The sequence below is a fragment of the Macaca nemestrina genome, chromosome 18 (genome assembly GCF_043159975.1).
Source record: "Macaca nemestrina isolate mMacNem1 chromosome 18, mMacNem.hap1, whole genome shotgun sequence".
Taxonomy (NCBI): domain Eukaryota; kingdom Metazoa; phylum Chordata; class Mammalia; order Primates; family Cercopithecidae; genus Macaca; species Macaca nemestrina.
In genome coordinates, this window is record NC_092142.1 from 46,792,885 (window position 1) to 46,810,814 (window position 17,930).

The 17,930-nt window shown below is 40.6% G+C and overlaps 1 long non-coding RNA gene across 2 annotated transcripts; it reads right to left on the reverse strand.

Annotated features, from left to right (window-relative positions):
- Positions 1-2,697: 2,697 nt before the first annotated feature.
- LOC105492225 (uncharacterized) lies at positions 2,698-17,477 on the reverse strand. Of its 2 annotated transcripts, none has more exons than XR_011616417.1 (4): positions 16,913-17,477; positions 9,397-9,515; positions 6,413-6,571; positions 2,698-3,309 (listed from the first exon to the last, which is right to left on the reverse strand). It is a non-coding gene; the product is annotated as an uncharacterized lncRNA (long non-coding RNA). The 2 variants fall into 2 exon arrangements; XR_011616418.1 differs by having other exon boundaries at positions 6,413-6,610.
- Between the last annotated feature and the right edge of the window lie 453 nt (positions 17,478-17,930).

The following is a 17,930-nucleotide window of genomic DNA, read 5'->3' on the forward strand; positions in this document are numbered from 1 at the left end:
TGAAAAGGAAAGTGTTAAGTATTTTTCTGCATTTGGAAGAAATTTCTTTGACCATCAAGGACATTGGGTCAGCTTACCCTTTAAAGGTGGCAACTCCAATTTAGAAGATTTAAGTTTGGGAAAATGTGCGCTTACTAAGAGCCCAGGAGCAGAGTCATAAAGAACTCGCCCGTCCTTTCTGCAAGCAGTGGTTTATGTGGGTTCATTCCAGAACCTTTCAAAGGCTGTGATAAAGGCAGGAGTGACTCTGCCATTCACTGGGAGTGCAGGATCAGCCTCAGGGGCTGACCTGAGCAGCTTGCTCTGCCCCTGCTTTGAGGAAGGACAGCACCTGGTCAGAGAGGTGTCTTGCTCAAGGTACAAAATAGGTAATGGGTAAAGCACTCCAGAAAAGCTCGTTAATCAGGGCTTCAATGTCCGACTTACCATAGCTTGGTGATTTCAGAGGTCAGCCATGGGGAGGGCCAGAGTCAATTAGAGTGAAAGGCCAGAGGCCAGGTCAACTTCCCTGTGATCTGGGTCCTAGCATTGTGGAGAGAAGTGGATATATTTTACTCGCCGATTTTCGAAACACCAATAGCAGACTTCCTTGACTCATGCTAACACCAGCCTCACCTGGCGTTATTAGCAATGCAATGCCACAGGAAGGAAATTCTAACTGAAAACATGAATAACCTCCAGGAGGGCTGAAATAAGGTAATCGAGAGTAACTTCCTTTGTGGTTTGGTGTCCAGGAGAAGAATCATGATAACACTCAAATTTACCGTAAAACTTTCATCAGCATGACAGTTCCTCAGTTGAGTGGACTATGAAACTGACCCAAGAGAGAAATTTCGATCTCCTTAATATCTGGTGTAAGCTACTGTGGCTTGAGTTGTATGTGGCTTTCCTAGATCTCAGGATGCAGAAGTAAGTACGCCAGCATGAGCTGGGGTCAAATTCAGGACACTTGAAGTTTTCCCTGAATAGTAACAGAGTCTCGGCAGTTGTCATTAGTAACGACAGTCAATATTTTCTGCACACTTGTGTGCCAGGCCTTGTGCTGAGCGCTTGTCAGACTTTCTCGCATCAATCTTTGCAGTCATTCCATGAAGTAGGTTTGGATCTTTAGCCCTGTTTTACGGGTGAGGAAACCGAGGCACAAATTCACTGGATCGAGTCTGCCCTGGTAGGTGGAGGCAGAGCTGGGATTTGACTGCAAGAGTCAAGATTCCAGAGCATGCTCTTTCGACCTCCACGAAGAATTCCCTCTCCAAGGCAGGCGCATACATGACCTAAAGGAATGTTTGCCTGAGGGACACTGGCATTGAGTCATGCCTGCTTGGGGTCTGGAAAATGACCAGAGTGCCGAGGGGTGTGGAAAATGCCTGAGGTAAAGACTGCAGTAGCTACACTCAGACTCCTCAGGCCAGAGAAGTTGACAACAACGCCACATGCACAATCTGCTTTCCCAGCTGCCATGGTTACGAACAGAAATGCTACAAAATCCTAACCTGTTTGAATGTGGAGTTTAGGGAGGGCTGGTGACTTGTCTTTGACTCACTGAATCCCTCTCAGCACTTTTTGACAATCATATTTTCTGTCTTTACTGTCTCTGAGGCTTGGGCTTTTTGTTTATTTCTTTTATTTATTTCTAGAGATGGGGTCTCACTGTATTGCCCAGGCTGGCCTTGAACTCCTAGGCTCAAGCGATCTTCCTGCCTCAGCCTCACACCTGGGATTACAGGTGTGAGCCACCACACCTGGCCTTCTTTTTTTTAGAGTTGGTTTTTCTTTCCTCCTTTTTTTTTTTTTTTTTTTTTTTTTTTTTTGCAGAGTCTAGCTCTGTCGCCCAGGCTGGAGTGCAGTGGCACAATTTTGGCTCACTGCAACCTCCACCACCCAGGTTCAAGTGATTTTCCTGCTTCAGCTTCTCGAGTAGCTGGGATTAAAGGCGCTCACCACCACGCCTAGCTACCCATTCATTACACTTGTTTTGGGAAAGGAAATAAACCGGTGACGGATGGAGGGCAGTGGGAAAATGAATAATCTGGCTAATAGTGAACTAACCAAGGTCAAGCTGCTTGGAATCAGAGGAAGAAAACTCCTGCCTCCTCCTCCCAAAACCCAAGTCAAGAGTTGATTTTAATCCTCTGCAGAATCTGTCCTTCAAGTCAGACCTGCTTTTGGGGGAACAGAACGGCCTACATAGTTTCTCAACATTTGAGAAAAATTATAATTTGATGAAGACATTTTATATTCCTGGTGGCAGCAGTTCATCTATAGAAATGATTTGAGGTGTGGGCGAAAATAGCTATACTGAAAAAAGAGTTGCTGAGATGCTGAAAAGGACAATGTGAACAAAACTTAATTAGGAGTACGGGCTAATGGAATGGAGAGGGAAGCAGGATGAGTTCATTATATTAATAATAAACCTGAACTTAGGGAAGTGAGAGCAGATGGAAAGAAAGGAACGCGTAATGCATTGTTTCATTTCTTCTGAATAAAGTGTGGTGTGCTGAAATGTGATGAGATTATCTATCCATCTGCTCTTGTCTAAATAAATTCAGGGTTTTCACAAATGTAGTGAATTTTCAGCATGTAATTTGCCATTTCCGGTGAGTGTGGTGCTGAGAAGACCCGTGATGCTCTCTTTGAAGTCCATTTGAGGTGTGCCCCAGTCCTGGGACCTCCATTAAGCACCAGGACCTTGCCAACCACTGGTGAGAACGGTGAGAACGTCGGAGTCGTAGGGCTCTCAGCCTGGGTGGGATGCTGCATCACGGCGGCTGCCCGGGGGCTGCATGGCACAGGGTAGTGGAGAAGGAGAGTGGTCTGGATTTAAGGGATGGGGCCAGGGCTGCAGGATGACTCTCTTCATTTGCATACTTTGGGAGTAAGATGAAAAGCTCCTCACACCTCATTCACCACTCATTTATACCTTTATGCTTTTATTCATGAAGATTTCTCTACCAGAAATTCCATCTCTCCTATACTCCTCCTCCCTAAATTGTATAGTTTTTAAAACTCACTTGATTTCCAAGTGCCTTCTTCAATGGCGTTGCAACACACAGATTTATTCCTCTTCTCCCGGAACTGTTGCTCTGTTACTTGGTGAATTCAACCGTTCGAGCAGTTATTTAATTCCTTTCTTTGTTTCTTCACCTTCTGTGTGTGTATGTTTTTATTTTTTAATATGATTGTAAGTTCCTCTTCTTTCCTTTCCTTAACAGGTATTTGTTGAGACCTTCCATTTGCTAAATACCGTGCTTTGAAGGCACTGGGAATTCAATGATGAGCAAAGCAGACATCGTCCTTGACCTCATGGAGCTTGAGGGCAAATAAGGAAGACATACACCCAAATAAATAATTGCAAAATTTAATACATCAAATTTAAGTCAATATTATTGAGATATAATTACATACAATAAAATTCACACATTTGAAATCTATAGGTCAATGACTTTTGACAATGCCACCATTTATGTAACCACCATCCTAATTAAGATATAGAACATTTCCATCATTTCCATCTCTCCAAAAGCTTCCTCATACACCTTTCCAGTCAATCTCCCCCTATCTAAATCCTACTCCCCGCTTATCACCTCTGATTATTTTTGCCTACTTTAGAATTTCATATAAATGGAATACAGTATACATTGTTTTGTGTATGTTTTCATTTCCTCAGCCTAATGTCTCTGAGATTCCTCCATGTTGCTGTGTGTAGCATGACCTGTTCCTTTATATGGCTGAGTATGTACATAAGGATGTACCACAATTTATCAATGTACCTGTTGATGGACATTCGGGTGTTTACAGCTCTTGTCAATTGTTAATAAAGCTTCTGTATACGTTTGTGTTCAAGTGTTTTTGTGCCATATATTTATATTTTTATTGAAAACATACTTAGGAATGGAATGGCCAGGTTATACAGAAAGTACATGTTTAAGTTTATAAGAAACTGTTGGGGTTTCTCAAGGTTTCCAGCATTTTTATACTCCTACCAGCATCACTTAAAAATTCCAGTAGCTCTATGTCCTTGCCAATGTTTAATATTTTTATTCTTCATTAGTCATTCCAATGGATGTGAAATAATTATTTCATTGTGGCTTAAATTTGCATTTCCCTGATAACTAATGATATTGCATATATTTTCATGTAGTTATTGGCTTTTCAATATTATCTTTCATGGGGTACCTGTTCAATCCAGCAATATATATATATATATTTTTGAGATGGAGTCTCGCTCTGTTGCCCAGGCTGGAGTGCAGCGATGCAATCTTGGCTCACTGCAAGCTCCACCTCCCAGGTTCACGCCATTCTCCTGCCTCAGCTTCCTGAGTAGCTGGGACCACAGGTGCCTGCCACCACGCCTGGCTAATTTTTTGTATTTTTAGTAGAGACAGGGTTTCACCATGTTAGCCAGGATGGCCAAGATCTCCTGACCTCGTGTTCTGCCCGCTTCAGCCTCCCAAAGTGCTGGGATTACAGGCATGAGCCACCGCGCCCAGCCCAATCCAGCAATATTTTTAAAACATAATGCCTCATGATAAGGTGTGGCTATCCCAAGAATGCAAGGCTGGTTTTATATTCCACAATCCATCACTGTAATTCACTATGTTAATTAAACAAAGGAAGGCAACTACAAGATTATTTTCATAGATGCATAAAAAGCATTTGATAAAACTCAACATCAATTTATGATTAAAAAAACTCTCATCAACCTTGGGGATAACTTATATTTTTAAAATATTAAGTCTTCAAATCTTATTAGCATTATATATCTCTTCATTTTTAGATCTCAGATTTCTTTAAGAAACATTTTATAGTTTTTATTGTACAGGTCTTGTGCATATTTTCTCAAATTTATCCCTAGGTGTTTCACATTTGCTATGCTACTGTTAGTTGTTTTATTAATATCAATTTTCAATTTCATTCTTTAAATAACAAGGTTGGAAGACTCAACTACATGACTTGAATACTTACTATAAAGTTGCAATAATTAAGACAATGTGACATTATTATAAACATATACGTCTGAAAAGGAATAGTCTAGGAAAAAACAGAAAAAACCTTACACATATATGGTCAGTTGAGTTTTTTGACAAAGAAGTCAAGGAAATTCAATGAGAAAAGTATAGTCTTTTCAACAAATTGTGCTGAAATTTGGGACAATTGGAAAAAACAATATTTTGCACTATAACCAAAAATGAATTACAAATGTATCAGAGACTTCAACAGAAGAGATAAAATCATAAAGATTTTTCACGAAAACATAAGAAAAAGCTTCATGACACTGAGGTAGACAAACTTTTTGGAGATGCTCTGCTTTTACACAAAATAAGTTTTCAAAAACTTGACAAATTGGATTTCAATACAATTAAAAGTATCTGCCCCTCAACAACAGCAGCAGCAACAATACAAAAAAAAAAAAAAAAACAAAAAAAAAAACCCACCATTAAGAATTTAAAAGGTCAAGTCACAGACTGGGAGAAAACATATGGAAAACATATATAAAGTATATTTGGCAAAGGAGTTCCATCCAGAATATATAAGAAATATATACACCCACACACACTCAATAAGGAGATACAGATACAATACAAAGTGTAAAAACTGGGCAAATTATTTGAACAAACACTATATAGGAATGACCAAAAAGCACGTGAAAAGATGCTCAGTATCATTAGCCTTCAGGGAAATGCAAATTAAAACTCCAGTGAGATACCTCTTACATCCATCAGAACATGCTACAAATAACAAAAATCCCAAGGGTTGGTCAAACTGTAGAACAACAAAGTAGTGCAACCACATTGGCAAATGGACAAATTTTGTAAAGTTAAACATGCACTTACAATACGACCCAGAAACTCCAGTCTCAGACTATTACCCAAGAGAAAGGAAAACATACTTCCTCACAAACAGTTGTATACAAATGTTCATAGCAGCTTTATTTATAATAGACCAAACTGGAAACAATCCAAATGTCTCTCACGCAATGAATGGATAAACAAAGTGTAATTCATCCATGTTATGGAACACAGAGAGCCATAAAAAGGGACAAAACCTGATACACACAACATGGATGAACCTCACAGACATTTGCTTAGTGAAAAATGCAGACATGAAAGAATATGTGACATGGTTTCATTTATATGAAACTATAAAAAAGGGAACTCTAACATACATTGACAGAAACAGATCACTGATTTTCCAGGGCTGTGGGTTGGGGAGGAGTTAACTGCAAAAAGTCAGAAGGAAAATTTCTGGGGTAACCTTAATGTCCTATATTTTGATTGCGTTGGTTGGTTATGTGGGTGTACACCTTTGTCAAAGTTACTGATCTGAGCACTTAAAATGTATGCAATCTTTTGAATGTGCATTATGCCTCAATAAAGTTGAACAAAACACCCCCAAACAGGCATGGACTCACCAGAGATGAGTCTATGCACAACTCCTCTCTTTCCTTCTACTGTTTTCCCAGTGAGAAAATGGAATCAGCACAGGCATGTGTCCTTCTGGAGATTCTATTCATCCCGTGGGAGCATGTTAGAAACTTGCTGGGGTGCTGGTGACTTAGTTCTGCATTATGCTGCAGAAAATTAAATAAGAAGTGGATTCCATGAGACACCTGCATTTATAAGGAGAGAAAGAATGGATCTACTAAGAAGAGTGACACCCCCATTGTGTGGCTGTCACTTCTGATTGTCAAGTTGCAGAAAACATTCGGCTAAGTCCCAGCTTGTTAAACCTGAAAGAGCTGTTTACAGGTTTTGTATTTTCCTCATGTGAACTATTAAGCATTCCATTTAATTTGCAAAGGCAGAACAGGTTTTCTTGATAGCTTTGTTCCTTTGGGATGATTGCTGAGAATCAAGTTTAATAGTGCCTATGGATCTGGTCCTTTCTATTAAGACAGTTTGAGTTTTAAACTGGGGGCATCCAGAGTGCCAAGAGTTGCAGCACATCCAAATTATAGTGCTACGTCCACTCAAAGATACCCAGTCATAACTCCTCCAAGAGAGGTTAGAAGAGAGCTCAACATGGCTATCCCTCTTTGTAGCAGATACTCCACTGTGAACAAAACTCTATTTCTCTGGCTACCTATGCCTTTTTGCCAGGGTCAGGGGTAGCATAGCTCTTTGGACATGCCAGAAAAAGGGAGACAAATCTCACAGAGGAGTGCAGCCACAGTGTCAGTGACTGGAAGTTGTATAATACTGCCTGAGTAGAGAAATGAACAGCAGAATAACTCACTAGGAATGCCGGGTCTCTTGGAGTCTAAAATTTTCATCCAAAGCTAATTTTAAAGAGCAAAATATCAGATGTTGACTACTGAAGGGTCAACTCTTTGATTTTAGGAGTGCAAAACCTGGAAACAGGGATAACTCAAGGGGATCTGCACTGTAGCTGGGGTTCGGATGTATTGAATGATGTCAGATGATGAGCCTCTTAGTTCTTCTGATGCCGTTTCCTTCCTTATGAATTAGGTTAAAACCTGATACTGCAAACCAGTTGGCAGCCATTTCCTCATCCTTCAGCTCCCCCAGCTTGAGATTTCTGCCTTTGCTTACCGCCAAGGTGGAAATAAAACCTAAGTACCCCCAAAGAACTCACTCACATAAAGAGTGTAATGAGTGTTGATGGAAAAAAAACCAAACTCTGTCAAATATTTAAAGGGTCTGTTCTGAGCCAGTATGAGTGACCATGGCCTGGGGAACAATCTGAAGAAGTTTTAAGAAAGTGTGCCTAAGGCAGTTGGGTTACAGTTTGGTTTTACATGCTTTAGGGACACAAAACATACAGGCAAAACAATAAAACAATACTTGTAAGATATAGATTGATTTGGCTGGGAAAGGCAGATCATTTTGAAGTGGGAGTGGGGGGTGGGGGTAAAGTAGGGGAGTGGATGGGGTGGGGGGGTGTCATGACTTATAGGCCATAGATGAAATCAAAGGTTTTCTAATCAGCAATTGGTTAAGCTTTGTCTAAAGACGAAGTCAATGAAAATAAATGTTTGAATTAAGATAAAGGAGGTTGTAGAAGTCAAGGTTCTTATTATGTAGATGAAGCCTCCAGGTAACAAGCTTCAGAGAGAATAGATGGTAAATGTCTCCTTTTGGACCTTAAAAGGTGTCAGACTACTAGTTAATCTCTCCCCGACAAATGATGGCATTGCACAGCCATTTAAAAACATGTCAAATAAATATATTTTGTTATAAAATATTTTGATTTCCTTCATGGTCTGCTATCCATCACGTGATGCTATATCAGAGCCAGGTTGGAATTTTGTATCTAACTGCCACGAAGAGTCTGTTTTGTAAGCCTTATGATCTCTATTTTAATGTTGATGCTGGTCAATTGTGCCTAAACTCCAAAACAGGTGGCAGGAGTATAATGAGATGTGTCTGACCTCCCTTTCTGTCTTGGGCAGGAATTTAGTTTTTCAGGTTTCTCTGGGAGCCCTTTGGCCAAGAGGGGTGTCCTTTCAGTTAGTTGGGGAGCTCAGGATTTTATTTTTGGTTTACATGAGCAATGGCAACTTTTCTGAAAATCCGGTAAGAAAAAGGAGAAAGGGGTTTCATTGCACTTCCCACATTTAAGGAATATTCCACAGGGACTGTGTTTGAGCGAGTACATGGTGAATTTGTGTGTGTGCACATTCATGACAGTGCGTGTGTTTAAGGTTCTTGCGCTCCTTTCCTCTAGTACTCAGAATCCTCACTTCTCTCTTACCTCCTGGTATTCCACCCAGGACTTCACAATTCTCTATCCTCTATCAAGCACAGCAATTCTGCCTACGCTTCACCCCATCTTGTATACCCAATCTCATCTGGGAGCTCAGCAAATCAAATGACCTCCAGGCAGCAAGACTTCCTCATTTAGAAGATGGCTTGGTGATCATCTTTTTGTAGTTGGACATGATTTTGTGTTTTCTCCTTGCATGTTGAATAACTTATAAAAAATTTCGGTATTTCATCAATTCTAAGACAGATTTTCTCACATTTTAACTTCTCTGAAATTAAAATGCAACTTACAATAAAAGACATCTTATAATTATAAGTGACAGCATTTTTACTTCTTAACATTTTAGGTTTGATTGCATATGGCATTTCCTCCAGCTGAATACAGGGCTGTTTCTCTCCAAGAGCAATTATGATTGTTATAAACTTATTATGTAAAATTTTCTCTGCCTCAAAGCAAAAAATAACTCAAAGTCCATGGAGTTCAAAGGGCTGATTAACAAATTATATACATAGCTATGTCCATCCCTGCTCCTCTCTCATTCACTCTAACTCTTATACTGGAAAGGACAGAGACAGACAGCTCTAAATAAGGGCAGGACATTGTCTGTTTGTCTAAATTAAGTAGGATTCTATTCAGGAGGAAGGAGTCATCACTGGAATTGGGACTTACCTAGTAAAGAGGTGATTCTTGAAGAATCTTCTGGCAAACTTGTTAAAAAGTGTGACATTCAGGCCCGTATTTCTGATCACTCAAGTCACATCTCTGGGGATGGTGCCTTAGAATCTGTGCTGCAAAGAGGGGATTTTAATTCGTATGAATGTCTGAAAATTAGATTGTTACTTTTGGGAAAACCCATCATAGACCAGGCACTTCCATTTAAACTATCATTAAAAATTCTCCAGAGTCTTTAAAGATATGCGTTAGTCCTATGTTTGCAGTGGGGAAATTGAGGCATAAATAGCTTGAATAACTTCCCATGTCATCACTTAGGAAGTGGTGGAGACTGAATATGAACTCTATCTGTCTGACTCCAGGGCTTTCCAAACCCCATCTGGTCTGCATTGAACACAAAACATGATTTGTGCAGCCTTTTTGAAACACAATTTAAAAAGCCTATTGAAACTTAGCATACCTATTTCCCTAACTCAGCAATTCCATTTCTAGGGGTTATACTACAGAAATAAGCATTAGTACAATCACACACACACACACACACACACACACACACACACACACACACGAATATTCACTGTAATACTAGTTGTAATAACAAAAAAAATCAGAAATAATCCATAGGCCCACCAATAGAGGAGAGTCAAATTATGATACTTTTATACTACGAAATACCATGTAGCTTTTTTTAAAATGTGCATCTATATGTGACAATATGGAAAGATCTCTGAGACATATGATTAAATGTAAAAAGTGAATTTAAGTGCAAAAGTGTAGAAAAGAATGCCCTTTATGTAAAGTTTAAAAAGCCTTTATATGCTGTGTCATAAATGTGAAAACATCACGAGAGGTAAGTGGCACTGGAGGTGGCTAGGGGTGGAAATATGGAGGTGGACATTACTCACAAGTTTGTCTGTACTGTGCTAATCTATAACCATGAGAATTCAAGTGCCAGGTAAAATTTAAATGTAAAGAAAAGGCAAACATGTTTAATAAACTGCTCACACACTCCTTTTAAACCCTGAGGTTAGGTACGGACAGTGACTGAGGACTGCAGTCTCTGCAGAATAGCACATAGAAAGGATCCTTGTTATTTCTTGTTATGAATTATGTACTCTGCCTAATGGGTGGCTTGTTTTTTTCCTTATCCCGAATCAGAACCGCGAAGTATAAAAATATAACTCAGCAAAATCTACAAGTGCAACCTGCATTGGTGAAACGTTCCTATTAATGGTAATGCCGGGCTTGTTGGAAACTAATCATATTTCATTTTATGCTTAGTTGCTCCCAAGTTTTACTAAAAAGCCCATAATATTTGTGATTTACCAAGAGAATTTAAGAAAGCTCATCAAAATGTATACAAAAGAACAATGATGAATTGCATGCAATGAACTGTTGCATTCTTCTTGGTATATTAACTAAAAATGACAACTTTACTAAAAATTTCTGTCCCTTGTGTCCTTTTCCTGTTTTGAAAAACACAAATTGGCTCATAGCAGAATATTTCAATACCTGTGCCACTTGTCTGGAAAAGATCTTTAAAAGATACCTGTAATTATGGGCTTTGTGCTATAAATCATTCAATTCTCAATAAAGAATAGATTCACTGAGGGAATATTGCAGTAATGTGGCTTGAAGTATGCGCTGGGCAATTTTTCATGACTTACCCTGGGCAAGGAGATGAAACAAATTTTCATTATTCTCAGCACAAATGACTCATCTTGCACTCCTGGATGGGTAGTTTCACTGGTTTCATTACTTTACCACATGGTCTGGTTGGGTCAGCCCACTAGAGGGAAGGAGGTATATCCACTAACAAGCTGTGTGATCTTGAATGAGTTAACCATTCATTCTGAATCTCATTTCCTCATTTATAAAATGAAGGAATTGCACAAGATAATCATGCATGTCAATTCTAAAATTAAGAATTTACATCTTCTTTCATGAAAAGGTTAGTGGGTAACGTCTTTTCCCCTTCCTTAAGTCTGGGCTGGCCTTGGGACTTGATTTAACCAACAGAATGTGGTAGAAGTGACCATGCCAATTCTAAGCCTAAGCCTCGGGAGACCTTGCAAGCTTCCAAACTGTCTTTGGAACCCTGCCAGCTTCCATGAGAATGAGCCCAAGCTAGTCTGCTGCAGGATAAGAGACAATATGAAGCAGAGATGAACCAACCCAGCATGACCTGCATGAGTGACGTTCAAGACAGAGGAGCCATCCTGCTGAGCCCATCTTAAATGGTCAGCCTGCAGAACTGTGTGTTAAATAAGTGGTGGTGGTTTTCAGCCACTGAGATGGTTAATTTGTTTCAATTTAACTGGACTAAGGAATGCCCAGAGAGATGGTAAAATGTTATTTCTGGGTGTGTCTGTGAGGCTTTTCTGGAAGAGATTAACACTTATATCAGTCGACTGAGTAAAGAGTATTGCTCTCACTAATGTGGGTGGGCACCATTCTGTTGAGGGCCCTGCAATTTCCTTTAATATCTAAGTCTAATTTACCATCTGGTGCAGACATTGCCATTATGACTTTCTGTCATTCACCCTGGGCTTACGGAACATCTTATAGATAGCTCATTAGTTGTGCACATAGTGTATCTCAAAAGACCTTATATTGTGACCCATATATATAATATGTACTTTGTTGTTATATATTTTACATATACATACATGTATATAAATAATACATATTGTATACACATATTATCTATGGTATACATATTTTACATATATATGTTATACATATTTTACATGTATATATCTCCTCATCCCTGATTTCTGGCACAGAGTTCCTAAAACCTTACAATTTCCTAAGCAGATACGGGTGCTAGGTGCATCTTCTGGTATTTGGTCTTTCATTCTGGCTCCTGACATAGAGCTCCCAGTCCCTTGGAATTTCCTGAGTGATGGGAACATATTTTACTATACTGAGGTGACTCCTGGTGGGTTTCTGGTTGAGGGCTGGTCACCAGAAAGACCAAGCCATGATAGAAGCTTGGAACTTTCAGCTTCATCCTCTGGAAAGGAAGAGGGGCTGGAGACTGAGTTAATGACCAATCATGCTAATGTGATGCAACCTCCATAAAGTCCCTGAATGGTGGGGTTCGGTGAGCTTCCACATTGCTGAACATGTAGAAGGCACCTGGAGAGAGCATGGAAGCTCCTCACCCTTCTTATATACCTTACCCTATATATATCTCTTTTATCTGGTTGTTCATCTGTATCCTCTGTAATATTCTTTATAATTAACTTATAAACATAAGGAAATGTTTTTCTGAATTCTATGAGCCATTCTAGCAAATGATCATTGAACCCAAGAAGGAAGTCATGGGAACCCCAATTTATAACCAGGAGGCCCAGGTTGGTATTTGGCATCCAAAGTGAGGGGCAGTCTTGTGGGACTGGGTCTTTAACCTGTAGAATCTGACTGTAACTCCAGGTAGACAGCATCAGAATTGAACTGAATTCTAGGTCATCCAGCTGGTGTTGGATAATTTGGTCAGTGTCAGGGAAAAGCCCCACACACCTTGTCACAGAAGTGTTGTGTTGAGAGTATACAGTAGTATGCAGTATACAGAAGTAGGAGAAAATGTTTTTCTTACTCTGCAATTGATTCGATTTCCATGTAACCTGCATGTGAGCTGAGAGAGGATCCCCAACTTTGGAGATGATCTGAGGCAGGGAAGCTGATAGGTTAAGAGTCAGTTCGCCTTGAGGGAAACGTTTATCTGTATGGAACTTGAACTTTCCTCTGTATCTGTATGGAACTTGCCTAACTGCAGCTGAAATCATGGGTGGGCTGAGTGGAAATGACGACAGGCCACAGAAACCTACTAGAGTGACCTGCCCAACTCCAGATATCTCATACTCTTTGCACTCTGTCCTTTTTCTGGGTGTGGGCATAAGCAGTGTCAGTACAGCCCGCACATTCTAGGTAACTGTCCTGTAACCCATTCCCACAGGTCCTTGCTTTGGGGGAGATGTCAAGCCTTAGTAGACACAATTCAACATTTTCCATATGCAGGAATTCTTAAGTTTTAAGACAGAACTCTGGAAAAAATCACAGGGGTTTCAGAAGCTGTGTCACGAATCAGGGAAGACCAATATATGTGTATATCTCTTATTGTAAATTACAGTATCACACGGGTGCAGCCCAGAAAAGCACCCGGCTTCTTATCCTTTGAAGGGGCAATTCTGAAGCATATTTTTTACCATTTCCTAGTGAATATCCAGTGGGATTGAGCCCAGCTGCCCACAGCAATGGTCAGCTCAAAGATGTGCTTTGTGTCGACTCTTCCTTCTTTTGTATCACTCTTCCCACCCCCTCTCTCTCACTTATTGGGGTCACCTCCAACTAAACTACCTGCACTCAAGTCTTTGTCTCAAGTTGTTTTGGGGACAAACCAATACACTTACTCAACTTTTCTCAGCTTTGATTTTCTCATCACACATATATATAAATGTGTGTATATATATACACACACATCTTTAGACATATGCGTATATAAGCTTATGTGCCTACACACGCATATCTACATACACACATGTGAAACTAAATTTCTGTTACCTCTATCATTTATCTATCTATATCTAGCTAGCTATCCCTCTCTATTATCTATCCAACCATACATCATCTATCTATATCTAGCTAGCTATATTTAGCTGTCTATATGTATCTTCTATCTATCTGTCTCTGTATTTATCCATCTATTTCTATCTACCTTTCCATCTATCTATACCTGGCACATTGTAGACGTTCAATAGTAACTAGTCCCCAGCCAGTGACCATCTTTCCCTCAACCTTGACCGCCATCTGCATCTCTGTTTGTCTGCGAATCTTTGCTCTTTACCCCTGGAGTTTTGCCTTGTATAAGCAAAGGCACAGCAGGACATGGAAGTTGAGTTAGTAAAGCATGTCTTCGCACTCAGAATTTATCATTTGACCTTCAGCCTTCTGCTGCTGTGCCTTGCAAGTTTCATTTATGTGAAGAAGAGCAAGCTTTCCAAAAGAATGCTAGAGGAGCTGCGGCAATGTGCCCAGTTTCACCATGTTGTCCTGACTTTTAGGAAAAAACCTGCTCAGCTCTCCAATCAGCAGCCCTGCTGGTGGCCCAGGCAATGGTTCTCAGAAGCCAGCAGTAGGAAATCCGAAGAGAAGCCACTGTTTATGTAGCAGAATAAAGGAAGCAAGTTGTCTGTTTATAACTCATGACCTTGGCAGGTAGAACAGAATTTGTGCTGGCCACATTAATCTTCTTACTCCTTCTTAGTAACTAATGAATCCCAACGTATTTCTTTTGAGAAAATGCTCAGATTTCTTCATTGGAACAGCCATTTTCTAGGTTTTTAGTATACTGTGAAAGTAACTTCAGGTGTATGAGAGAGACGGGTGTGGGGAGACAGAGGAGAATGGTTCATCGGTAACTTTTCACCTCTAGAAACTCTGATCTGTGGTCCTTCTTTCATGTTTTCCAAACCACACTTTGTGTACTCTGGAACTTTAATAACTTTCTGTGCTGTATCAGTATTGTTTACAGTCTGAATGAGATCTCAGTAGGGAAGTTATTCCAATTTTTATTTCCCCATACTCCAGCTATTCCTTTCTCCAGCCCCAGTGCCTAACTCAATTCACCCAGGAGAGGCAGAAAAATAACAAAATGTCTTTTTGTCAGCCATTCTTTCTGCAAGTGGGAGATCGGGTGAATTGCAATTGTCCAGTTTCTGTTGGACATGGTGATACAAGAGAGCCACTTTCCTGCCCTGGGACCTGATCAAGACAGACTCTTTAAGGTATAAAGGAAAGGACTTGGTCTCTGCATTAAATATGTCAAGATGGAGGAAATTTGTGACTGAATGGGGACCCTGTGCCCTCACTCATCTGGAAAGAAAGAATCAGTCCTAGAGTATGAGGTCTTACTGACTCATGGCCTGATGTAAGTGTGTGGTTTAAAAATGGAGCACCTGTAACTCTCTGATTTGATCTAAAGCAAGACTCAAATGTCAGGCACTCAGGGTGGATGTGGATGGAAGCTTCCTTCTGACACCTGGATGACAGCATCGTGATCGCATACACATAGCCTGTCACTCTTGATGGAACAACCTTGGGTCTGAGATGCAATAAAAAAACACAATACGAACTCAGCTCTCACCACCTGTTACCTGGTGGTGTGGCAATGCTCTGAGCTGCAAGTGCGCAGACTGGGAATCGAGTCCTGAGAGCCTGGCTCGCTTCTACAAATGCAAACATTGGTGCTTGGACATGAGAACTGCTAACGTCCCCTTCCAGCTCTACTGTTTTATGAATCTAAGTAGGAGACCTATGAGTCTTCCGTCTCTCTCCTGTGGAGAGGGATTTGTGGCAAGAGAGATGGTTAATTTTACCCATCAGGCTGGGTGGCAATGACTCCATGCCTGCTCTGTGGTGAGCAACATCAACTCTCCCTTTTTCATAGCACATGATCCAGATTACGGGTGTTTCAGGTACTCGGTTTCTTCTTGTTCTCTTTTCTTTCTTGATACTTTTAGGCCATTTTAAGCTAAGTGTTAATGGCAGCCTAATAGAAACATGGGACGGGAGGAAATTGATGATCTAGGAATTACATTTCCTGTGCAAGTGGCCTCTGTAGTAGACTACTTAGTTTCAAATTTGCTAGTTTCGGGGAACCAGCCTCCACTAGACAGAGTTATACTATTATATATTGGAACAGGAATGGCTCTCAGGAGATCTGCTAGCACAGCCCCAAACATTAGGCAGTGAGAATGTATTCCCATTTCACAGATGAGGAACTGATATTGGCTTATGAAGTCAAGAGAATAGAGAAAATGCCTTTTCTTGGACTGCCTCAATAGAAAACATTTGCCTTGAAGACAGGGACTCAGTTCTGTAAGAAGTGGTAAAGTAGAAAGATGCATTAAAAACTTTTTCCTGATTTTTGCTACTCACATCACACACAGCCGAATCCCTGCATAAGTCTGTAGATTATAGTATTACATTGCTATAAAGTCACTTTTTTTCATTCATTAAATAATGTTTGAGTGGATTTTATGTGCCAGGTACTACGCTAGCCACTACAGATGAGATGGAGCAGGGACCCCTCTTATGGGCCTGTCCGGTTCCTCTCTGATAGCATAGAAATAAATATTTTTTTTGTCCCCTCAACACAAATTCTAAGCACCTGGATAGCTGGCCACCTAGCGATTTAAAAAGCAAATAAACCCATTAAACAAAAATAATAATAAAGTAAACAATAGCCACCCAAGAACGCCAGATTCACAAGATGTTTGGTTCCCTATAAAACCTAAACATAACATCTAGACATACGTCCCTGCATTGTTTTTCAGAAACCAGGACCCCCACATCCCCACAAGATGAAAAACTCTAACCACTGACACAAAGACCACAGAAAAGCAAAAACTGAGGACTAAATTCTGGCTACTGTCTTCTTCTAATTTCTTTATGAGAGGCCTGGAGAGTCATGCCCACAAGCCAAACCTTAACATTCCTTTCTGCTTACCTCAAGGTTTTATACAAAGCCTTATTTCCTTAACCAAGTCCAAATATTAAAAAAAAAAATCTCCAAATCTACGTTTTGTGTTCCTTCCGCGGGTTCTTGGTTTCACTGACTTCAAGAACAACGCCAAGGACCCTCGCAGTGAGTGTTAACACTTTTTCAGCTGTTCAGATGTGTCCCGAATTCCTTCCGGAGGGTTCTTGGTCTCACTGACTTCAGGAGTGAAGCCGCAGACCTTTACAGCGAGTGTTACAGCTCTCAAAGATGGCGTATTGGGAGTTGTTCATTCCTCCCGGTGGGTTCGTGGTCTCACTGACTTCTGGGGTGAAGTCACAGACCTTCCCAGATGAATGTTACAGCTATTAAAGGAGGTGTGCTTCGTTCCTCAGGGTGGGTTCCTGGTCTGCAGACCTTCGCAGTGAGTATTCTATATATATGAGTGGTGAACTCGTAAAGGTAGTTACAAACATAGTCATCAGCAGCCAGAATTATTGCGAGAGCGAAGGAACCACACTTTCACACCGTGCAATCGCAGCCCACCAGGTTGTACGGCTTGCTCGGGTGGCCAGCTTTTATTCCCTATTGCGCCCTGCCCGTATCCTGCTGATTGGTCCATTTTACAGAGTGCTGATTGGTCCATTTTACAGAGCGCTGATTGGTCCATTTTACAGAGCGCTGATTGGTCCATTTTACAGAGCGCTGATTGGTCCATTTTACAGAGTGCTGATTGGTCCATTTTACAGAGTGCTGACTGGTCCGTTTTTACAGAGTGCTGCTTGGTGTGTTTACAATCCTTTAGCTACATGGAAAAGTTCTCCGCGTCCCCACCTGGCCCAGAAGGCTAGCTGGCTTCACCTCTCACTCTGACTTGTAAGCGCCTGCTTCAAGATACCCGGCCTTTCTAGGCTAAAGCAGTATGTAATCTCCCTGTATTGATTCATGATTTTGCCTGTAACGTCTATTTTCCTAAAATGTAACTCTGCCTTTAAAAACCCTCCCTTATAATCCATTGAGGAGGTCA